This window comes from Balearica regulorum, chromosome Z (genome assembly GCF_011004875.1).
Source record: "Balearica regulorum gibbericeps isolate bBalReg1 chromosome Z, bBalReg1.pri, whole genome shotgun sequence".
NCBI classification, from domain to species: domain Eukaryota; kingdom Metazoa; phylum Chordata; class Aves; order Gruiformes; family Gruidae; genus Balearica; species Balearica regulorum.
Window position 1 is genome coordinate 73,899,802 of NC_046220.1, and position 25,111 is coordinate 73,924,912.

A 25,111-nucleotide genomic window follows, 5' to 3' on the forward strand; every position below is an offset into this window, starting at 1 on the left:
TACCCATGTGTTCTATCACTGGGTACCAGGGAGAAGAGCCCAGCACCTCCCTCCCCACCTCCCCTCCTCAGGGAGCTGCAGAGAGCCGTGAGGTCGCCCCTCGGCCTCCTTGTCTCCAAACTAGACAAACCCAGAGTCCTCAGCTGCTCCTCACAGGACATGCCTTCCAGCCCTCTCACCAGCTTTGTTCTCTCCTCTGGACACGTTCAAGGACCTTCCCGTCCTTGTTAAATGGTGTGTCCCAGCACTGCACGCAGCACTGCAGGTGAGGCTGCACCAGCGCTGAATACGGTGGGATAATCCCCTCTTTTGGCCGGCTGGTTTTGCTGTATTTGATGCCCCCCCCCAGGATGGGGTTTGCCCTCTGGGCTGCCAGGGCACAGATCTTGGCTGCCCAGATCCCCTTCTGCAGGGCAGCTCTCCAGCCACTCCTCCCCCAGTCTGTACTTGTGCTCAGGGTTACTCTGTCCCAGGTGCAGAATCCAGTGTTTGCACTTGTTAAAGTTCATCCCATTAATCATAGAGCAATGCTCCGATCTGTCTAGAGTTCTCCGTGTTTATAAAGAAATGCATTTCTGCTTCCTAATTGCTTCAGCAGCCATTTCCTTCAACTGACCCTGCTCTGGATGAGAAAAAAATTTTATGTTTGAAAAAAATAGAAAGAATATATTTATATACTCACCTTAAGTGTTGGAATATTGTTACAAGTAATCTTTACTTTGTTAAAATAGCAGCCAAGAAATGGTCATCTAACTCAGCTAAACCACACTGATCTGCTAACAGTAACTGATGCATATGGGGGATGGGGGAAAGAAAAACAACCTATACTTGCTGAATATCAAGTGTGTTTTTATAACAGAAATATAATCTTGATTCAGATATTTGTGATAAAACACTGTTGAAGACTTTGGCCATTTTGACCATTTCAAAGTTACAGCCTTGCAAAGACAATGCAGATATACAACACAGATCAAGTGTGATCAGTCATACTGAAGTTTTTGTTGGCATGAAGCTAGACCTAGTAAAACAGAACTGTACTACATTATATTGATAGTAAATAAGGAAATAGCATGCTTGGAGAGACTGACGAGATCTGTATCTTATTCCTTCATACTTTGAGTGACATGAGTTGTTACATTGTGATTCACATCTTGTATTATAGTTATGGCATATTATTGTAATTAAATAAACATTTTGAAATAAAATAAATTGATAGATCATATTTTTAAACTTTTAAAAATTAAACAGTATTAAACAGAATTCATGTAGAACAAATGCTCTATATGGAATCTTCTACGTGATTCTAAATGATTGACTGAAAAGCAGTATATTAAATAGTCACTTTAGACAACCTGTGCAGGAAATGAAAAAAACAATGAGCAGGATTTATGGGAAACTTTTATCAAATTTTCCAACTGACAGTCTACATTCTTGTTAGAAAAAAAATTTATTGTATTTTAAAAAGCATATACAGGAGAAAGAAGAAGGACAGTGAAAAATATATATGTCTTTCTAAATTTTTTAATATCTAGAACAACGTACCTTGCTTGATAGATACTGCAATGTAGTCTATCAGCAGGAAAATGAACTAATAATAAGGATGTTTTCCAAGGCATTATTTCTGTAGGGCATTTTAAATAGATGACTACAGAGAATGAATTCATGTGTTTAATCCACAAAAAATGAATGAGAGCATTTCATCTATATACTTAAAAATGCATATTTTCTGTGGATTGCTCTTCATTTGCATATTACACTTGTAAAGACAGACTTTTAAATTGAGGTAGACATGTAAATACTTTGCTATGCCTATGAATGAGGTACACAGATATCTAAACTAAGTACTGGGTGCCATAATTTAAAATAAACAATTGCAACTCTAATTGTCTGCATCATAGTAAAAGGCAGGCTTTTTCAAGAATAGTGGGAAAAACTGTCTTCAGAATTGCTTGGAAATGTAGAACCTCTATTATTAGATGTCTTTGAGAACAGGTTAGAGCAATATTTTTTATAAATCACTTTGGCACACTTGATTATACCTTAGGACTGAAAGTTTAAAGGGACCACAGAATACCAACTGTGCTCTGTGCTTAATTGTGTAAAAATTTTACCCCATTCCACAGGGGGTGTTTTTGCTTTAAAAAGCAAGAAACAAACAGCATTCTCCAAAAGCTTGGTAGCTCCTAAATTCCTCCCACAAGGTGATTTGGCCTATAACTTAGATGATTTTACTTTTCAAAAGCATTTCCTGTCTCTTGTATGTATGGGTAAGAGGAGAAGGCAACCAATTTCATACATCAATAATTTCATTTAATCATCTCTCTGCAAATAAATTTGTGTGCATATGTCAAATACTGCACATCTGTTGTAAAGGGTGCTGAGAACAGAATGTATTTCAGTCTTTCAAAAATATTGTAAGACTGTGAACATAAAGCTGTGGTTTGTAACAAAGGAGCAAAGCTATCACAAAACCACATTCACATCTTTGTCTCCATTTAATTATTTGTGTGTATCAGCAAACTAATAACAACAAAGGGTTTTGCTAAGAAACCAGTATTTTAATTTTCTACAACCAAAGCACCTTCTGCACCAAATAGGTTACCTTTGTAAAAAAGCTTCTGATTGCACAGTAATGAAAGATTATGTAGAACTGGAAAAGCAACATAACCCACAATAGACAGGCATTGAAGAGTAATGCTTGAGATGCCAAACTATATTTGAAAGTGAGATTGTGTCCCTACATAATTATAATTCATTTTCTTCTGCCATTTAGACATACATAGGATGAAAATCTCTTCTCTTGTCTGTGCAACTGGCTCATTGAAATGGAGACCAGCCTATTAGACAGTTAGCTTTGCCATCCTGAAGTGAGAAGCTATAAAAAGTTTTAAAACAAGAAAAAGAAATATTCTCAACGAAAGAATTATTAATATATTTAAAAAAAAAAAAAAGAGCTTTATTTTGTAACAATGAACTACAGTTCTAAAAAACTAAACTTTCTGCATAATGATAAGACAGTGTCTAAACCCTCTTCAGGTCATTTGAGCTGGTCTTATATGGTGCCACTTACTGTCCCTGAGCACCTGGGAATTATTTTTCTAGCCCCTCATACCCATTAAGTGGAGTACTGTCAGCTGGATTCTTGCCTAAACTAGGACATAAATTCCTGAAGCTCATCTAAATCCAGACAAGGAGTGTGGCCATCATCCAGACAAGGAGTGTGTAGGTGCTTACCTTCTGCACCAGTAGTTCCTTCAGCACGTAGCTGTGCACACCCAAACATGTTTAGGATGTTCATTCTGCAGAGGTGACTTTTTCTTCTATTAGGAACACCTAGTATCTATAGCTCAGGTAGCGTCGGTAGACCGTGTAGCCTTCTTGTCCCTGTTTCCAGAGCTAGTTTTACTTTCTAACCATCTAGTGGTGGTCTAATGTAAATACTTCTATCAGTGACCTGGATGATGACACATCAGCATTAGCAAATTTACAAAAAGTAGTAAATTTAGAGGGGGGTGAGGTCAGGCTGAGAGGACAAGTGGCAGAGTTACCACCCAGACGATCCTTAAGAAACTCAAGGAGTGGGCCAAAAGAAGGTCCGTGTAGTTCTGCATCAAAGAGGGAGTAAGCTCATGCATCAGTACAGGCTGGGAACTAGCTGGCAGGGAAGTAGCCCAGTTGAGAAGGACCTGGGATTTACAAGGGTTGCCAGGTTGAATGCGAGCCATTTCACTGTGAAACGGGCAACCATACATTGTGCTATTTTATGGGGAGGGTAGCTGCATCCGTAGTTCTATGTTCCCCAGTACGAGAGACATGACAACACAATGGAGCAGAGGGCCCCCAGGATGGTTAGTGGATCGGAGCTTACAACGCACCGGGGGACGCTGAGGGAACAGCGTTTGTTCAGCCTGAAGAAAAGAACATTAATGGAGGATCTAGTTACATTCTTTAATTACTTAAAAGGCCAGACTCTTCTAAAAAGTGTACAGTGTGAGAAGGCAGTGGTCAGAAGTTGCAGCAAAGGAAATTTGGATGGGACATAAGGAAAAAATAGAGTGAGAGTGGTTAAACACTGTATTGGGTTAGCTAAAGGGGTTGTTGAAATCTCCATCTTTGTAATTCTCAAAGATGCTTCTCTCCATTGACTCATGAGAAGTTAGGGACTTACAGTCTATCATCCCCCTCCATAGGTCAGAAGGTTGATTTTATATTTTGTTAGAGAAGCTATACCTAAAATGGGTGCTTAAATTGAGCAGAGCATCTTTGGCCTTAAGTATAGCAACACTTTGATTTGAAGAAATTCCTTTTGCTGCATTTACACTTTATTTTTTGTCCACTACATTTTCTGTAATTTTCTGACGGTAGTTCCTTACTCTTTTCTAGGAATACTTCCATGAGAAACAGCATGAATAGACAAAATTAGCATTATTTTTTTCTATTTGCTTCTAACTGAGAGTGATTCATAAATAATCTTACAAGGCTTTGTATTTTTAATGATTCTGCCCAGAATTTTTTAAGTATTTATGGAGGTTTTTTTCAAATATGTAGTTCTATTGAAAAAGCCATTTATTGTTATGCACAAAGAGCAAGGCATGTACATTCAATAAAAATTTCTTATTTTAGATTAAAGAAAACAATAAAATATAAAAACCAGCTGCTGTCCCTGCAGATAGGCAGTCTTACTGGGATATTAATGTTCAACTACCAAGAAAGCAAACATAATTCATTTCCAAGTTCTGCTTGTCAGAGTGTTTTGAGTGTACATTATATTGTTTATTTGCCATGTGTTTTCTTTTTTATTTTGCTTTCCATGGAAGTTTTTCTGGTTATTGTGCTGTGTCCCACAAATGGCTTGAGCAAATTATGTGAAATTACTGGTTTTCCAGTCTCCAGAATCTGTCTCTTCAGGTCGTATCTTTGTTCAGTTTCATGTGTTAATTCCTTCTTTTCAGCCTGTGGTTTGTAAGAAATTGTCGCAGCCATTTTCACTGCTAGTTTTCTACTGTCTGCCTGTCTGTGTCTTTGCAGAATTTAGCTCTTCATATCAATATGCAGAAAAAAGGTGAAAAACAAAGTACAGATACCCCACTAATAAAACATTCTTCCAGTTTTGAACTACCACAATAGAACAGCATCAGTTAAAAACAAATTAGGCATTGTAACTATTTGTTTATTGTTAACAAACTATCACATTCAAAACTTGATTGAATCTTAGGAAGAAAAGTTAGTAATTACCAAGGAGAGAGATAATTATCATCAGTATGGGCAAGTTGTTTTTTCTCTCAGTTATGCCTATCACTCATAGTGCACAAATAAGGGGGGGAAAAAGAAGGGGGGGGGGGGGGGAAGGCAAAATACAACAAAGAAAAGGGTAGCTAAGTAAAGATTAATTCTTAGTAATTATGTCAGTATCAAACTGATCAGCTAGAATGCTTTAAGTATGCTGATGGTCCTTATATGATTTCTTCTAATTAAAAAGTATGATTCTGGTCAAAAGGTGAATCAGTCCTCTCATATAATCCTGAATAACAATTAAAGTGTTTTGGTTGAAAATAATTAAGTGGAAAATTGGATAGCCCTGATAGGAGGGAACTATTTCCAAATTTCCTGTTTGGGGGCGGCTGTTTTTTTTCACTGGTTTCTGAAAGACCAGGTAGTTAATGATCGCAGAGACCTCTTCCTTCAGGCTTACTGCATGGGAGAGGTTTGAGAATGTCCACATATGGGAGGAAAAGATGCATCATACATGCTGTTGTTGTCATTTATTGATTTAAACTCTGCTAAGTACTGTTAGAAGAGTCATACTGGGTCAGATGAAAGGTCCATCTGGTTCAATATCTCTTCTCCAACCATGGCCAATAAATGTTACTTGGGAAAGTGAATAATCTCAATTAAACATATATTTCTGTTTTATAAAGTAGCACATTAATCATTCAAGCTAAGGCAAAATATAGCTGCTTTCTTGTTAAGATACAGAATACTCAATAGGCAATGAAATACTGCTCACCTACAACCTTCTTCTACACAGTGATTATTCAGATGTTAGGACAGCAGTATGATTCTTGATAATCATGTAACATGATTTTAAATAGCAATATATATTTGGGAAGTGAGCAATACTTTCTATTTCATTATGGATTTAATACATTTATTGGAAATAATTCTTAAGGGAGAGTTTTCTTCTTATACAGATACATCTCAGCATATAATATATAAATTATATGATATATATGATATGACTTGGAAAACTCCTAATATAAAAAGGCAAAAGATTTTTCAGCTGTGTTGGATTGCACAGTTGTCAGGCCCAGAAGTTAGAGCAGAGACCTGAGATTGTTCTGGAGCAATGAACAGTAACACGTTCAGGCACACTTCAGAAAAGATCTCTGCGTAGCCATTCTACTGCAGTCAGGGTTGAATATAAAGATCACTCAGGAGGCACAGCTCTTGGCCATAGGGCTTACACCGATGGCCATCAGTAGAACAGCATGGACAAGTACATCAGCGCAAGTCCATAATTGAACAGATTACAGAGTCAGAAGGAGTCTCATCATCATTACATAGTTCTGCCTCCTACATATTGCATACTTTATTGATTTCTTATACATCTCCTCATGTACTTCAACAATTTCTGATTGATTTGGGGAGCAAACAACTCGAGACAGAGTTCTAACACTTTCGCATCTGAAGAAGGTAAAAAGTAAGAACAGAAGGAGGGCAATGCATAAAATACACTTTTACTAGCTAGTGCTCATAAGACAATCATGTAAGTTAGAAATTAAGCATGATTTGTGTTTAGTATCTTTTAAAAAGCGTATCTGCCCTACCATAATGGATAGGACAATTTCTCAGAATATTTTAAGAGACTGAATGATTTTAGGAGATATTGTAAACAACTAGGAGACAAGTCCTTTAAAAGCCTGCTTTTTTTACCACCTCTTTTTCCATTTGTCCTTTCAGACAACGTGTGATTCTGTTGGACATGCTGTGTTAATTAGATGTAGAGCTTTGTGGAAATGCATTCTGGTTTAGAAATGTAAGTAGGCTTTTTGGAACAGTAAAACTATTCAATAAGAAATGACTCATTATAAGATAGTGTAACTTTAGTTATAGCTCAAAGAGATCAGTTTTGGGTTTGCTGGTCTGTCTCTTACTGCCAGTACAGAGAGACCATGTTACTGGGTAAATGCTACTTTTGTGTTCATGGCATCATACTTTATCAGTTAGATCTTATGTTCTTAACGCAGTATTTGTATATGTGCACCTCACATCAACCAAGCTGTTGTGATACAGAACTAGTTTTGTTTATAATTTAAACAAATAAACAAAAAATTCAGTTAGGATTAATTTCATCTTTATTTCATGAATGTTCCCATGAGAAGAAAACCTATTTGCAGACAATAGATATGTTTTTCCATTTCTCAGCATGAATAAATGGGAGGGAAAGAGAGGTTTTGACACAGAAATGTGAGAAATAATGAACTGAAATACAGATAGTGGATGTGGTCTCCACTTCTTCCACCATGTTCCAGATCCGCTTTAATAATAACCATAGTTAAACTGTGTGCCGACTGTGAGAAAATGAGATACTCGGTGAAGGCATTCATGAAAGCTATGCATTTGTTACAAGTCCACAATTAAAAGAGATAGGAACATTTCACTAATTTCTTTAGGAAGTAGTCAAGTCATCAAGCATGGCTTAATGAAGGAGGAAGCTGCCCCATTGTACAATGATCCCATCCAAGAAAAAATAATTATTTTATCTTTATCAACAGATAAATTCAGCTGAACGTGCCGACCTTGTACAGCTGAATATGAATTTACAGGGATTTATAAGGCAAGTGATAAAAGGCTGAATTAGATAATGTTACATTTAGTATTCAGTCTGTATAAAAAATATATCAAAGTATTTCAGCTGCATATTGGACATCATGAGACATGGATGATTCCTGAAGAACAGCTCCCAGTGATGACAGGCATATTCCATAAATTTATGCAAATACCAAAGATGTGCTTATCTTTTCAAAACAAAAATAAACATATGGAAACAACTTCTGTAAAACTAGAATAACCAGTTAATTCTTTTGTTCATTAATTCCTTCAGTCCTTATAAGATTTTCAGTATTCTTCAGCATGGTTAGAGCTCGTTAAGTCTTCGCAATGACATACCTCACCTAGTAGAAGCCCAGTTTTCTCTACTGCACCAACACAGATGAGGAGTCGCACTGGCTGCAGGCACGAGCAAGTGTGGCAGATGGTGTACTTCGTCACTAGTTAAAGGACAACTTTCACACAAGATAAGAAGTGACCTCACTTCTGGCAGAAGTCCTGCCTGCCGCAGTCATGTGGCAGGCTCACCCCGGGAAAGTGCTGGGTCCCTCAGGACCAGAAGTCCTCCCTTCCTTTCCCCATGGCAGCTCCCACTGTGCCGTCAGTCGCACCGGCACGACCTCTGGATTTCCCGTGACTGCCTGGCTCCTGAAGCCATGCCTGCTTGCCAGCGTGATCCCTGTGCACAGAGGCCACACTGCGTGAGATCCCACTGTGTGGCCATCCACTATGTGTTAATTCAAAGATCATCAGCGTGTCTGAGGGTAAAAAAGACCGGGGATTGATTTCTGTGGCCGGTGGCAATCTCACATGTCCCAGAACAGAAGTGCAAGAATGAGGTGCCCTGAGCGCAGGCTGATGCAGAGCTCTGGGGAATGTTGCAGCAGCACAGGGCCCTCACTCAGATGGTGGTTTGGTTCGAGAGCTGCAAAGGATATGTGCAAAAGACTCACAAATGTAAAGGCTGGAAATGTGGTATGTGTTATAAACAAATCTTGAAAATAAACGAGCATCGGTGATTTTTGTCTATGACCAAAACTGCAGAAGAAGGAAGGGCTGTATTTTTAATGACACGGAGCGTATGCAGACTGTCCTGGATTTGCTGGCCCTGGGGTACATCTGGGTAAATGAGAAGGCACGGCTTCAGCGGCCAGCCTGTCACAGGCCATGTCATAGCATGGGCTACAGCTCTGTCCAAATGGTAGCCACCACGGGCTACGGACATCCTGGTCAGAGGGTCCTTGCTATGTACTTCTGGGGTGAACCTGCAGTGTGACGAAGAAAGGGGCAGGACTTTTGAGGCACATGGCTGATGTGAGAGTGAGTGAGTGGCCATGGAACCAGCCACTGTCCCGTAAGTACATTTTGTCCGTCTCAAAATGACTCACACCAGAGAGTTTTGGCTGCTGCTTCTGCAGAGGAGGTCATGCTAAAGAAAGGAGGCGGCAGCAGCAGAAGAAAATATCGTTATCTCTGAATAGTAGTTCTCTGAATTCTTGTTCCTATTTCATTTATTATATTTTTTCCCTCTACATTTTAAAACAGAGGCTTGCCCTGTTTGCTTTCTTTCTTTTTTCTTTCTTTTTTCTTTTTTTTGGGGGTGGAGGGGGGAGCGGTGGTGGTGGAGGAAAGGCAGGGACAAACAGCCACAACCCCTATACAAACTGTTACTCTCCGAGGAAGGTTGGAGGTTTTTGCAGATAAAGGCTGTGGGAACGGGAAAGACAGGCTGCAGTCTCCAGACATACGCCCTTTCAGGCTCACTCCCTGACGTGCTTCTTTCAGCATTTTTCTCACCTGTAAAGCCCTTTCCTAAAACATTATTGCTTCCTTTGACTGGTTCCTCCAACTTGTATCTTCTTTCCTGCCTTCCTCCCAGCCCTCCATACTTGCTGCTGTGACAGTGTTTTGCTCTTTTTTGAGGGCAGTGAAATTCTGTTCTGCCTAAATGCCAGAAGTCTGATGGAGTGCTGATGCAGAATAACTTCACTGAGGTTGCTGAGGTTATACTGACAGAAATGTCATTATATTGAAAATAAAGTTAGGCCCTTGCTCTCAATTTGCTAAACTTTCCTTTCCATAAATGATCTGTTGATGCCTGTAAGGACTGCTGTTTGGAATTTAATAGCTTATTTTAACAGTTTCCAAATCTACAAACTTTTCTAAACAAATCAGCCTCTGGAAATGCAATTATTATGCTTCTGGACCAGCCACAGAAGACTTTCTCTGCTGCCTATAGGGGCAGCTTATGATCCTGACCTAAACCAGATTTCTAAAGTGGATACACCAGTTACATGACATGGGATTATTCAAGTAAATAATACCTTCCAGAGACTGGCCAAGCCCTATTCTAGACGTAACTATGCTTTTTTTCACCCTGTTGAAAGTCTGCTCCAATTTTTATTTTACTGCCTGACTTAAATATTTATGTTCTACCTGTTGTTTTTGTTCCAGCATTGTTCTTTAGCCTAAACAGCCACTGGACTTTTCCCGTGCTTACTCTCTTCTGTATTTATAGACATAGATTATCTTTATAGGGGCATGTAAGTGCCTGTTCCATTTTCTGCCTCAACCTTTACTTTGCCACATTACACAAGCCAATTTCTGCCAGTCACTTTTTAATAAATAGGCTGTAGAGCCTTTACCTGGTCATCCTGGTAACCTTTCTTTTCACCTGTCCTAATTTGAAAGGATCTTTCTTCATGTGGGTGACCTGTGTTCTTTGCATATGAGATCTTAACTACTACCTTAAAATACTCTCCTTAATCCGGTGCTCCTTAGGATCACAGTTGCCTTTTCTTGGCAGTACTCCACCAGCAGCTGAGTGTGCTTATACAGACTTGCCTGACTGGCTCGAATATTGCTAGTGGCGTAGCCACAGGCACACAGTACTCATTAAAAGCTGAAAAAACTAACTCAAAATCCTGGGGAAATATTTAAGAACTATCTCACACTGCACTGCCTGCTGCTACAGTTACTAAGGTTGCATTACGTCAGCTAGCTATAAACTGGATACCACAGGTATAAATGTCTAAAGTTGTCCTTGTTACAGATCTCAGTGATAGTTCTTAACTCTCATCCCTCATCTTGTCTTTCACTACATCATTACTGATTTAGTTTTTGTTCTCTTTCTACCATCAACCAGATTTCAGATTGCTTTGGTTAAGGGAAAATTGTACATGCAGACCTTAACATTATATGCTTCTCTTACAGAAATTAAGATAGCGATGGTGTGGACAGTACTTCTTGATTCACCTTCATTTTGAAAATCTTTTCCCTAGGCAGGATGTTACCTTTCTCTTCCTCCCCTCCTGGTTTTGATCTCCCCATGTTTAGGAGAGGCAAGTAGATGCAGAAAAAAAACCCAACCAGCCATAGCCTGGTAAATTTTTTTTTGACTGGTGAAATAGCTGTTAGGCTCTACCTTCTGTTCCTTTTTTCATTTCTGAGGTGATAGCATCTTTTCAAGCACACATTGCCTGTTTACAAGGAGCAGTTTCATCCCTTTCAACACAGAGAGTCACTGGTGGAATTTGCTCAGAGCTGGCTGAACGCTGTGAGCATGTGATCAATTTTAGGGCATAGTTTTATGATACAATCAACTGAGTCTTTACTGCCAGCTATGCGTTCCGTTCCCCTATCGCCAGCATTTGTTTGACCTCAGAGAAAGCCTGTTCAGAAATTTAAAGTAGGAGGGGGAAAAAGAAAAAAAAAAAAAAATAGGAATTATCTTCCACTGGTTTAGCTCCTTAAAACTATTTTAACATGGAGTCAAATGGGTAACACAGCACACACGATGGATGGAAGGGAGCAACGCAGGTGGATATGCAGAGTGAAACTGTTCCTCTCAGCAGCAGCTGGCACTTAGCGTAGCCCAAACCATGCTGAAGAAACACACCTGAAGTTTTATATTCTCTGTGTGGATAGATCACGAGGTATGTATGCCTTACTTGAAAATGTTTGCCTGTCTTGCTGAGAAACTGTTCGTATGATTACTGATGACTGATTGTTTGAAATAGTCTGCAGAATGTCTATCTGGTCACAAAATGTGAACAATTCTGACCTTGATTGGAGAGACTTGACTCTAATATTAAACAACATCCACACCACAGAAATCTAGCTTTGTTATGAAAAAGAATGTTCTTGCTGAATCTTTTTGCTTAAAAGAATTTTCACTACACGTGCATGCATTTTATTTTTATTCAGTCCACTGGCATGAATACAGAGAAGAGAAAAATGTGATTCAATGAAAGCATTAATAAGAATATATAAAAATGTTTTCAGTTGAGGAGGATGACTTGTGAATAACTGAGTATGTCTGTAAAATTCAAAGCCCTATTGCACAATCTGAAATCTTTTCAAATCACAGGAAAATGCTAACAAAATTAAAAAAAAAAACCAAAAACCCAAACCCCAAAGCCCACCAAACTATTTTTTTTCTTCTAGTCAGCTTTTTGATGTAAACCCAACACCTTTCATTCTGTTGTAAAAAGAATTTTTTTTTCTGCTATTCTAGTGTATAAAGCGTGGACTACTGGTGCACCAGGGGTATTGTGGATGCAGTTTATGTTAAAGGAGTTAGTTTTCCTTTAAAAAAATAATCATAGAATAAGCATTTAAAGGGAGCCACAACAACCTGTAGAGTATATAGCTGATGCTTAAAAATATTCTTTTTCTGCTGATGGATTCCTGTGCTCCAGAGTATACCTCTCACCTTTAAAGCTGTCACACTCCGAAGATTGCTTGCACTGAAAAGAATCACTGTTTTGCCTCGAGCAAGGAACATAAGTGTTGCAAAACAGACTCCTCCTCTAATAGAGAGAGCATGTACAAGTACACAGAGTTGTATTTCTCCTAGAGCTGCCTGGCTGAATATTTTGCAGTCAGAGCTGTAAACCTCACAGGCTTTTTCTTTGTTCGTCTTTCTACTTTTGGGTCTTTTTTCCCCTCTTTCCTTCTGGATTTTTTTTATTTTTAATATATGTGAAACTCTCAAATGCTGGATTTTCACCTCCTTATTCAGGAAGAACTCATGAATTGACATGGGTCAACATACTTTTCGTTACCAGGCAAAAGTAAGTACTGCAGTTAAACCTGTTCCTACTGTATATTTACCTGACTATAAAGGGTTCTGTGTTGTTGTATAAAGGACAGAGTAGACTGTAGTTGTATTAGCAGAAATAAAAAACTTACAAAAAAAGTAAAAGCAGCTCAACTTAATATGGTATGCTAAATATTTTATGGCTCACATTCTGAAAAAAAACCAAAATCTTTTTACTTGTCAGTCAGTGGTCTCTCTTTTAAAATACTGAAATAAGCTGGACACTGAGATGCCAGTCCTGTACATTTTTTTAAAATGACAGGATAGTGTTTATTTTTTTAAAGCATTTTTAATGCACTTGGTAATACTAATCTCATTATATTACCGCTTTATAGCATTTATGTTCACTAAATATACCTTATTTATGTCATTCATTAATGAAAATATGCTGGTTGAGGAAATAAACCTCCTGGAGCTTCCATAGTTGCCATCGTATCTTCCACTATCTAATGTTCTCTAGCTGTTATTTTATTCTTCCTGTGTTACCCTCTCCTACATTTGCTTATACATTCACTAGTCAGACCCTGTTGTGTGCTATTATCTTCAGAATTCTGTGGTATTGGCATAGACTGGCAGTCAAAGGCTGAAGGGAAACACAGATGTCAGAGAGAAGGAAAAGAAAAGCTGGCAACTGAGCTAGTGAGTAGTAAGGAAAATGGTGTGATTTGATCCGTAGAGCATCTTTTTAGCCAATTTTCCCTGCATTTTATTGAAACACTGTACTGTCATCATCTGTATATTTTCACTCTTCCACCAGTCATCTGGGAATTCATTAATAGTCTGGGAATGAATAGAGTTTCCTTTGCCACGAGTTCCCTCTAGAGAGCGCAGCAGCCTGCAAGACAGCGTATGTATTCCGTGTCCGTGTTTCCAGTGTGAGCTTTTTGCTGCAGAAAGGCTATGCTGCAGCTATCGGTCTTTTCTTCTTTTCAGAGCTGGCTTGCTATTATTGAGCTGAACCAGGCACTCCCTTCCCCAAGGCAGGCAGATGGATTGCCCAGGCAGTGAACAAGTTTAAGCAACAAGTAATGCTTGAATGTCTGCGCAATGAATGCAGCCATTTACCAGATGCACTTTTCATGGCACCGAGTATCTATAGGCAGTCTGTGGGGTGAGTGCACATCTGTCCTCTGTGATGAAGTACTGCCTAGTTAAAGTCTGACACAAGGATTAACAGAGACCCTCATTTGGCATGGAGCTTGCAGATGAGGGAAAACTAAATCTCGAGAAGTGCAATTAGTAGAAAAGCAATGATGAGTAAAAACTGATAGGTAATCCTAGCATTTTTTGTGTGGTTAAAATTGAACTGGAAACCTACTAGAGTAAATTTTCTTGTGAAAGATGTGATGCTTTGACAGGGCAACATTTTCCAGTGGACTGAACTCAGAAGGATAGTGCAGGTGTCAGAATTTTCATCTTTATTTTTGAGACGGTCTTTATATGTTTTTAAGCTGTTTCCATTGGATTGTCGGGGGGGGGGGGGTGTTGTTGCCCAGCTAAAGATCGTTTTTAAATGTGTTAAGTTCTCATGGGTCCAGCTGAATTAACACCCATAGCAAATGAAGCTCACCTATCAGAAACAGGGTACTCGGGAACAAAGGTAGCTTTTGAAAGCTCTGGCCTTCATTAGAGATTGTGGAAGTTTGACTTTTACACATTCCTTACTGCTGTGAAGCAAATGGGAGTTCAGCCACTTCCTTCGGCTACGTCAGGATTTCAGTCCAAACTTCTGCTCTCCCAGGCTTGTATTCTTCACCGGAAGAAGACGCGGGTTAATTACAGACTCATAAACCAACAGAAATACTTGGTTCCTACTACCTCTTGGGTTTATCTTGTTTGACGCTAATATTCTGGTACTTCCAGGCACTCAAATTTACAAGCTTTAGGTTGTTTTCTATATATTTATGTACCTGCATATACATATATATGTATCAATACATTTTTATCCTTAAGGCAGGATTTTGTTAGGGTTTTGTCCCAAACTCTTGTTACTCTTCTTTCAAAAAATCTCCTCCACCCTGAAAACCTTAGTTTTCCGTGGCTTCAGCTTCAGTGCCACTTTTAGTTCCCATTTATTCCTTCAGTACAGCTGCTTTTTGGAGAGGTTCTAGGACTTCTCAAGGATCAAAGGGCAACTCAGCCTGTACCGTCAGTTCTTGTTGTACTAATTAACTGGGCTAATCTAATGCTCTAATAATTTCACTTACAAATATTTTCTCATTGACCTTTTCCTGACAGGTCCCCTGCATTTTTGGGGGGATGCCTTTGTCCTCTGGTTTGGTCTCCATTCTTGTTTAGCTCTGATTGTTATCCCACTTCCCCTCATCCTGGCTCTGAGTTAGAAATCTCCTGCCACATGAGTCTGTACTTATTCCAGCTGCATGGGCAGCTACGCTAAACTTGCTTCATTTGAGACTGATCTTAACTCTTCTAAAGAACCGGCTCATGTTATTTTAATGTCTTTCATTGATAGGCCAGCTTTAGCTGTACCTACTCTGCAATCGTCCCCCCACCCCATGTTATCACTGTGGAGCAATTTAATTAAACATAATGAAATCAAGGATTCAGATTTTTTTTTACGAGCTAAATAATGAGATAAGGAAGGTTTCTCACTTTCTTGTTCTTCCTCCTTCTGTCATAGTTTAATCCCAGTGAGTAACTAAGCACCATGCAGCTGCTCGCTCACCCCTCTCTGTCCCCAAGGAGAAGGGGAGGAGAATGGAAAAAAAAATCTCGTGGGTTGAGATAAAGACAGTTTAGTAGGATAACAAAGGAAGATGATTATGATAATAATTTATATAGAGATATATACACATATATTAAAAACAAGTGATGCATGAATGCAATTGCTGACCACCTGCAGAAGAAACTCCAGATGCCCAAGTCTGTTTTGGAGCAGTGATCCCACCTCCCAGCTCGCTTCCCCAGTTATATCTGGATCATGAGGTTACATGATGGGGAATATCCCTCTGGCCGTCTGGATCAACTGTCCTGGCTGTGCTCTCCCAGCTTCTTGTGCGCCTGGCAGGGTGTGGGAAGCTGAAAAGTCCTTGTCTTAATGTAGACACTGCAACTACCCAGCAACAACTAAAACATCACTGTGTTATCAACAGTATTCTCACGCTAAATCCAAAACACAGCACTATACCTGCTACTAGAAAGAAAACTATCCCAGTCAAAACCAGGACACCTTCCTATATTTTTAATGCATGGCCTTTCTGAAAAGGTCATGACCTCACTCTGAGAGAATAGTATGTCACAGTTCTGGTGGATACCAGTTCATAATGGTTCATTTAACATGACCTTTAATCCTTGTTAAAACTTACTTGCTAAGATACTTTCACATCCAGTGGGCTTTTTTTACAATCACTTTTTAGCCCTATATGTTTATCATAACTTCCAGTAGAGCCACAGATAGTTCTGGTGGTAAGAATATCTTTGCAGATAATGTAATTAGGCTTTTATATAGCTGATTTTTCAGTTCATTGGCAAAACTGAGCATTATTTTTAAAGAAATTGAAATTATCAGGTTTTCTTAATTGTGTTTTGGCAAAGTGAAAACAAAAAAACTTCAGGCTGAACAAAGCATTCAGCTAATGCTGTCTAATCTGAAAAAAAAGCCTTTCATTTTAAAGCTTTATTTTTAGAAATAAAGTGAATTATGAAACCGTCATAATAAAAATGTAAAAGTTTTCGTCATAAAAACCTTGGATGACTAATTTCAGTGTTTCAGAATATTGTTCAGGTTTTCTTTCTCTTCTGAAACACTTTATTAAAATTGATACAGCTTATTTAAATGTTTTAGCTCACTTTAGCTTGTGTTTCCAGATAAAAGTCCTAGTCAAAAATTCCACTCTGTGTAAATTAAATCTCTGCTTCTCCTTTTCTAAGATTTACTATCAGTTTTGGTATGGGCTGGACTAGTACAAACTATTCTGAGAATCTCGTGACTACTTTTCAAATTGTTGCTTGTCCTGTTATGAGTAAGAAGGAATACCTTCTAATCATGCAAGTACAGGGACTTTATGAGACTTGCAGCTGTTGTACCCTCCATCAAAATCTTTCTCCCATTTTCTCAAGTGGCAATATTGATAAAGACCAAAATGATCTAGTCACATCTTACTTGGGACATTGAACCCTACCTATTTTTGGTTCAGGAATTACAAACTGTTACTGTCCTTTGGAGTTCAGTCAAATTGCATGGCAGTTTTCTACAGCTGATCAACAGAAGTTTTCTGAAGGAATAATTCAAACGTAGTGTATAGCAAGTAACTTCATATTCTCAGAAGAAGCCCACGCATGGTAGAATCTGCACTGATAGCGATGTTTTATGTATATGCTGTATTCTTTTGGAATTTTCACTTGCAGTAAAAAAGTTTTGCATTTTGAGTTACAGGATAGCTGGTGACCTTACAAAAGTTTTGTTTAATCTTTATTTGAAAATAACTATCATCTAGGATGTTGAAGATTGAGAAGAGTTTGGATCAGAATCATTAAAATGAGAAATCAGGAAGCACTGAACCATGAGGAAATTTGTATTAGTTTCTGACTGTGTGACTAAGGAGTCTACTTAAAACTACAATGATTCATCTGAAAGGGGTATATAGAGGTTAAATCTGGGCAACCACATAATGAGTTTACATTTACTTAAAAATAGATACCTCTTTTTCCATCAAATTCAAACATTCAAGTCAAACTTTATTTATTGTAAGAGCATTTCTTAGGATGTACATTAAAGTGACTAGAAAAGGGAAAGGAGAGACAAGTTGAGAGACAAAACAATTGTGTCTCAAATTATAGTCTTCACAAACACAGCCCACTACCATGGAACAGTTCAAGTTGAGATCTGCAGTAGTTCAGACTTTGAAAATCCTCTACAAGGCTACAGATTAATTTCTGCAAACTGCTTTATATGCATATTTTTGTGTATTTTACAGAAAATTGTGAAATTGGCAGATAAGGGGAAAAATGAAAAAATCATTGCAAAGATACTAACAAGTGTAAATCTCAAAGCACCTACAGAAGTATTTGCCACACGTGAACATTTCAGAATAGCACTAAGAAGCTTCTGGAATATGTACACTCACATGTCCACATACTGTACCTGTGGAGAACGTGTGGGGTGCCTGTGAGGTGCTCCGGTGCCGTTGGAGGAACTCCACAACACGCTCTGTGGGGCAGCGTGGACCTGGACTACCCCTTAACACAGGAACCATTATTGCCCTACCTGCAGCATGTACCTGCCGAGTGCAGCTGTGGCTCTGCCTGGTGACTTTTCTTCCTATACGTTGCAGCAGCATATGACCAACCAAGCAGGATACGTCTGGTTAGACTCCTTTTAGGGCAGGCTGACATAATGCACCAAAAAGGAGCTAGGGGATTGTTTTACATTTCTAAGAGACCACTAGGTAATTAATTTTTTTTTTTTTTATTTTGAAGAGCCAAGGGCAATCATCTGCTTTATTTTTGTTGTTTTCTCTTCCTGCCCCACTCCAGATTGCTGAATTAAAAATGTGAAAGAATGAGCATTTAAACTAAATGTTGAGAATACAGTTTTCTGAAAGATCTCTGCTGTTCAGGATTGCATTTAACCTATCGCCTTTGTATATAGGTTAGATTATCATTATGATCCCTCTAGCTTTACAGTTAATGATCTCTGAAAAGATTTCATTCAGCACATTTGTTACCTCTGATATAATTTGTTTTCCTTGTCTTGAGGAATTTTCTGATCTCCTGATTTTCAACCCCCTGACAACTGGAGGTACCAGATTTTTTTTAGCATGGCAAATCTCCTAGCACATTGAGTGTTCCCTCAGGGTGAAGTCATTCCATATTAATAGTACTTTTAAATTGTCACATTTCCACATCAGGTGAACGTGTGATACATAACATTCCCTGTGAGCAAGTATGTGCTGGTTCATAAAAACAATCAATAAACTTGACACTGATAATTTCTGAGAACTTTCAGACCTCTAACTGGAGCAAGAACAATCAGGAGCAATCGTGATATAGAAGTTTTATAATTTAGGACAGGATAATCTGTTTCGTGAATACCACGTTTTGGATGCTTCTGTATGGTGTGACCCTTCTTCCTTGGAGGAAACAAGAGATGGCCTTTGGAAGAGCAAACATGACTTGTAGCCAAATCTACATCTGCTCACAGCTTGATCCAAAAACTGGATTGCTGCTGTTGCTACTTCTCCACTCCTAAACATTAGCTGGGATATCATGAGAGTTCAAGAAAGCCAATCCAAAGAGAGTTGGCTTTTCCTTTAAAAGATTAAATTTACTTCATCATGATGCACAGAGAAAACAACAGTACACTTCGGTTATGATAGGCAAAGTCATGTGCTATGGTGACATGAAAGGTAAGTAGATCGTGATTGAATACAGAATAAAAATAGCAAAAATACCTAAAAATACAAAAAATAGTAGGACATACTTTAAGTTAAGAACAAAAACTAGTTTTAAAAACATTAATAGATTACCTATTAAGATGGAAGTTTTAACTAAACTACCAGATTTAACTAAACTACTAAACTACCAGGTTCAATGACACAGTTAGGGCATCTGAAGGTTGGATCCTTGTGTGGCACATTTGTTTTAAGTAATAACATCACGTATCTTTGTCTAGATAAGGTAATTGGTTATGATCATACCATTTTGTCTTAATATAAGGAAGAAAAATTTGTTGGCTATTTGGCATTCAAGGTATTTCTTCTGATCTTTTCTCCTGGAAGAGCCCAACCTCATATGTCTTGTGTCATCACTATACCCTAATCATCATATATCTACTTAACCTAAGTAAAGCCAAATTAACCCAACCTGCCTGCAATACTTACTAATATATGTTAAGATACTACTCCTATGTAAATACTCTCTCTAATGATTATTATATACTGTTTCCTAGATTATTTTATGTCAAATACCTCGTTTCATTCCTTGTTTGAGTGGTAGCAACATAGATCTCTACTGTGATTCAGAAAGATGAGGAAAGGGTGAAGAAAGGCTGCAACAGAGAGAAATGTCATTAGTATCAGGTAAAGAAGAACTTTGATACAAGATGGTGCAGGCCCCATTCCCCTAACTTCTGCTGGAAGACCTGCCCCTCAAAGGTCTGGTGACCATTGTCCTCAGCAGCCCTTCCCCCTCTTCTAGCCATATCACCCACTCCGCCCAGAAGCGTATCAGATCCCTCAGGCCCAGGAAGTCCTCCCGTTGTCCATGAGACTTACCATTTTGTCATGGTCATGGCCATACCCCATGTGATCTCAGAACCCCCTGTAATTGCTGACAGCTGAAACCTTGCCTTTTTCTTTACCCCAGAAGTATGCCAAAGGCCCTCATATATCCATATATATACACACACATACATACATACATGTGTGAGGTGTGAGTGTGATGATAAAGATACATGTGAGAGTGTACAAAGCGTATAAATGTATGTTTGTATATAGTTACACTTCTTTATAAATATATAAGGACTATATTTATAAAGTGTGTGTATACAAATTTAATAAGAGATAATGAAATTAAGTCAAAATTGAATGTAAATAGAAAATGAAATAAAAGGCAAGCTCAGTTGAAGGGTGTGGGGGTGTGTCAGAGAGTGGGGGGCCATGAAAGAATTTGAATATGCATTGGGCAAAGGGCTGAGCCTGTGAAGCTAACCAAGGAGCTGCCACCCAGCCCCAGCTCATCCAAAGAGCAGGCCAGACCTGTGAATCTGGCCAAAAGGACCCCTTCACCTGCCTTCAAACCAACCAGATCACCATACAGTATTCCTGTGGCAGTCCTTCCACTTGGTCCAGTGCTAGAAAATACAGGTAACATATTGCTTACTAAAGTAAAAAGCCAGAACAAAAACCCAGCTTCACAGGAACGTGTGTAGGGACACCTACACCCCAAAGGGTTTTCCTAAAAAGACCACATGCATTGGAAAGAAGACAATTGGGCTGGGATTTTGGAAACAAAAGTTTGCTGGAGAGGGTGGGAGACAATTTTGCCTGCATCTCAGTGTGCTGACAGCTACTGCTAATACCACAAAAGGGATTGTGGTGCATGTGTTCCCTTATCCTTACATTGACGTGGATTTTATAGCACTTTTTGAAAACATAATCCTGGCTGATTACGTAGAAGACAGAATTATTCTGTGAACTGTTTTTATTCCTGCTTAGGACCACAGGATTGAAATAAAGGGACAACGCTTAAAAAAAGAACAACAGCTTTGAAAGAAAAGAAACAGTGACAATGAGAAGCAGGTCACCATCACCCCAATGATCAATTAATAAATAAAGTTTAATTGAACATGACTTAAATTGATTGTCTGATGTTTGTTTTCCTATGTGCATGTTACTAGACGGCAGCATCTGTTAAAAGATATTTACTATGCTCTCAGGGAAGCAGGAAGCTTTGAGGGTGTAATTCCCCTTTCTGAAACAGCCAGGAATACTGTTGGTCTGAACAGAAACCAGGTGGCTGCATGGCTCGTGAACCAGGACACTTAGAATGTACGTAAGGCAGTGAGAAAGCGCTTTAGAAGTAACAGGTATTTGTGGCATATTCTAAACACAGTAACTGTTAAGCTTATTTTAATAGTGATGAACATATTATCCAAATGTGCCTGGCCTGTGTGTCTAAAAGGCAGAATGGGTTCTGAAATAGCTGAGGCTTTTAAAAGCATTTTTTCTGCCTCAGTAATTACAGACGAAGCAGGCAATGGCTGTTTTTAAACCAGCCTTTAGACAAAGTAGAATAATTTTCACCACTTTGTTACTACTAACGAAGCAAAGGCCACTGTCACAGATGGCTTTAACGGGATGCTAGAAACCAAGATGTGGGAATGTTTTATAGCACACAGTTACCTTTTGCTACATTCAAGTATTACTGGAGTTTATAATAAAGAGCTATAACCACAGCTTCCACAGTACTGTCAGGGTCAGACCTGTGGATGTGAAACCTGCAAGCTCTGCAAAGATTTGGAAAACCGTGTCTGGGAATGGGTGTAAAATTAGAGTAAATATGCCTCCAGTCAGAAAGGAAGACCGTGTGAGGTTGTCTAGAACAAAAGAAAGATTTTACAATGGTTACAAGTGGATGTTCACAGATAGTAGTTGGAACTGTGAGAACGGGCCAGAAACACATGTAAGAGACTACCGTCATCAAGCTATCAGGGGGATGGTTTATTCTGATGAACTTTAAAAAGTGAACACTGTTGAGGACGGAATCTGCAAATTTGAAAAGTCTCTAACAGTAAAAATGGAAGGAAGGAAGGAAGCATGCAAGCAAGCAAAGGAAGGAACAGCTATTTGTAAAGTGATGTTGCTGGCCCTAGAAATTTAACAGCTGGATTAAAGCTCTCAAGTCCATGATATTTAGCAGTTGGAGCCAGAATGGGAGAAAAAGAGGAATAGTAAACTGCGGGTTTTAGATCATGCTCCCCAGCAATGCTTGCACCAGAATTTCCCCACAAAACACCAGTTAGAACTTTACCAAACAGCTATTGAAAGCCCCTGGGAGCTGCCAGGCCAGTGGGAGGTGGGGTTTGCAGAAATACAATACCCAGACAGCTGGAATAGTATTAATAGTGCTGCTGGGTAAGACATGGCATTATTCTTTGCAGGAAGTCCATTATCCATCCATATGCATATTGCTGGAATGTATAAACAGTGATTAGTTCTAACAACAGAGCTTTAACTGTTGACCAGCCATAGGCCTGGTCTTCAATCCTGCAATTAGGAAAACAAAGCTTAAAACAGATGAAAATTCTTCTACTTTTTGTACAGCTGGGAAGCTAGCAATTTTTTTGGAAGCTTCTCCCACGGTTGCCAGTGACAGTTTCCCTTTTCAGCTGACATGCCTGGAAGGTTTATCTTGATCTACCTCTACACAGAACCTTATTGATCACCAGCTGGTTGGAGATTTATTGGTCTTATTATCATGCTTGTGTTCTGGCAAATAATAGCCAGTGAGATCATTACAGCGACACAGTACAAAGCTGCATTATGTGCCAGTGAAGCAACCTTATATTGATATAGGCAGCAGTGAAATAAATGAAAATAAGCATGTATTATTTCACAGTGGAAAGGAGGTTGTGAAGTTGCATCTGCCACCCTGGAAGGTGCTGATATTTTAAGAAAGCACACCATCATGTAGTAAAGAATAACTAGCAAAGGGAGTAGTAAAATAATTAAAAGGACCACTCCTTGCACATGAATTATTAAAAAGCCCAAGTGGAGTAGAAGGTATATTCTTGAGCCTCTTTTCAAAAGCTGTATCATTCTTCTAAAGGAGTTTGTAAATTATTAAGCCACATATTAAAAGCGTGGCTGAAAGCTGTCAAAAATGTGATCAGATGTGTCTCCCAGGCTGTTGTGGCCAAGTTGCAAACACTGGCAAAACAGGTCGTCTTAACAGTTGTTGAGAGACACGTCACAGCCCTGAAGGGACAGCCTTCCTCAGACCCTTAAAAGGAAAAGGATGGGTAGTGCCAGGCTGCATTCCAGCCACAAGAAGAAGTAAAAGAATAACAAACCCTACTGAGCGGTAGAAAAGAAACAAATCCAAAGGATGACTGCCCACTTTACCACTAGAAAAGGAGATATATTTTAACAAAGCTGATTTTTGTTCGTGGCTGCTCAGAATAATGTACCAAACCCAAAATGGATTTGTTTGAAGTGGCCCCAGTGCAGACAAAAGTCCAGAAGAGCATGTTCATTGAGATGCCATTACTTTCAGCTATAACACAATTTGCCCCCCTGGACTTGAACAGGAAAGATTGTGTAGGTCTGAACAACTGTGCTGGATCTTTGCTGCAAAATTGTTGAAGAGTGAATCTGATGAATTACTTGTTGACACCTACTTTCAGCAGCTGGATGTTACATTAGGAGATATCCTTATTCAGTGTTTGTAAGGCATGGTCTGCTACGTAAGTTGTAGATGACCTGGGAGTTGCCTTCAGGAGTTCATCTTCTGTCCTAACAGGAGACATGTTTACTGCTGCATCACGTTCAGGAGAACCATTCACATTAGAGAGGCCTTTTGGTAAGTGCAATCTCTTACCCTTGTCACACTGCACACTTTTGGTTTTGTTTCAGAAATCGCAACCCAACTATCATTTATCTAAGGGATGCTATCTTTTGGGGAAGACCCATTGGGAACTTTTCTTAGTGCCTCTACACATGTTCTTGTAAAGTTGAATTTTTGTTCTGGTTTTCCATTTTAGTAGGCAATATTGCCCATATCTTGCAGCACAGCACAGAGTCCAAAGACTGCCCAAGTAATACTGTATGGTGATCTGGTTGTTTTTTCAGCAGTCTGGTTAACTTATGGTCCCATAACAGTATTGTCTTCTTATTTTTTTTTTTTATATTGATATTTGAACTTTCTCAATTTCAGTACCTTTTATTAAGCAATCTCTTATATGTAAATGTTTTCAAATATAAATTCATATTTAAATATGAAAATAAGTGTAAGTATGTATGCATTTATACATATTTGTACACTCTTTTCTGTATATATTTATAGAGATATTTACATGGCTATATGTCATATGTGTCAAGAATATGTAAGGGCCCTTGAGAAGCTTCCAGGTGACTTGGAAGGCCGGGTTTCAGCTCCCAACGGTCACACGGTGCATTGAGATCACAGAGTTTATAGCATTAACAAAATGGCAGCTGTCACAAAACAGCAGTCCTGTGCTGGGCAGAGAGAGGACATTCTGCTCTCACTGTACTTCTGGGTTGACCAAGGTGTGGCCTCACCTGCCAGCCAATCACATGAAGTGCTGATATCACATGGGTTATGGCTGTGTCAAAATAGTGGCCTCACATGGGCACAGTGATGTAGTTTGGGGAGGCCTAACCTAGTTGGGGGGGGGGGGCATAAGCCAGTCACATGACTGGAAAATGGGGGTCCTTGTTTAGATTCTTTCTCTGAATCTAAACAAGGACAGGGGATAAGGGAGACAAAATCTTTTAGAGGACAGAATACCTAGTCAACGGTTCCTGTAGTCTGTTTGCAAGTAGTACCTCTGCAGTCTTTTGTGCGACCATTTTTAACAGGTGGATCTGCTTAGTCACAAGAAGGAAACAAATTATAACAAAGATAATACAGGTTTAACGTGATTTAGTGGGAGGAGAGTGAAGAATAGCTTTTATAATCATGGTGTAAATTTCTCTT

General features: G+C 39.0%; 2 protein-coding genes across 3 annotated transcripts in view; one reads left to right on the forward strand and one right to left on the reverse strand.

Annotated features, from left to right (window-relative positions):
* The window catches only part of SPEF2 (sperm flagellar 2), a 136,873-nt gene extending 128,148 nt beyond the window's left edge, over nucleotides 1-8,725 (reverse strand). Inside the window, exon 1 of the mRNA XM_075740701.1 lies at nucleotides 8,721-8,725. The gene's annotated coding sequence lies outside the window, so the exon portion shown is untranslated. The remainder of the gene's footprint in view (nucleotides 1-8,720) is intronic.
* PRLR (prolactin receptor) overlaps nucleotides 1-25,111 on the forward strand; it is a 162,249-nt gene that overhangs the window by 55,529 nt on the left and 81,609 nt on the right. The window contains exon 1 of one of the 2 annotated variants that reach the window (XM_075740709.1): nucleotides 12,852-12,905. The exons of the other annotated variant lie outside the window; for it this stretch is intronic. The gene's annotated coding sequence lies outside the window, so the exon portion shown is untranslated. Of the gene's footprint in view, nucleotides 1-12,851; nucleotides 12,906-25,111 lie in introns of those variants that run through there. 2 annotated transcript variants of the gene reach the window in all.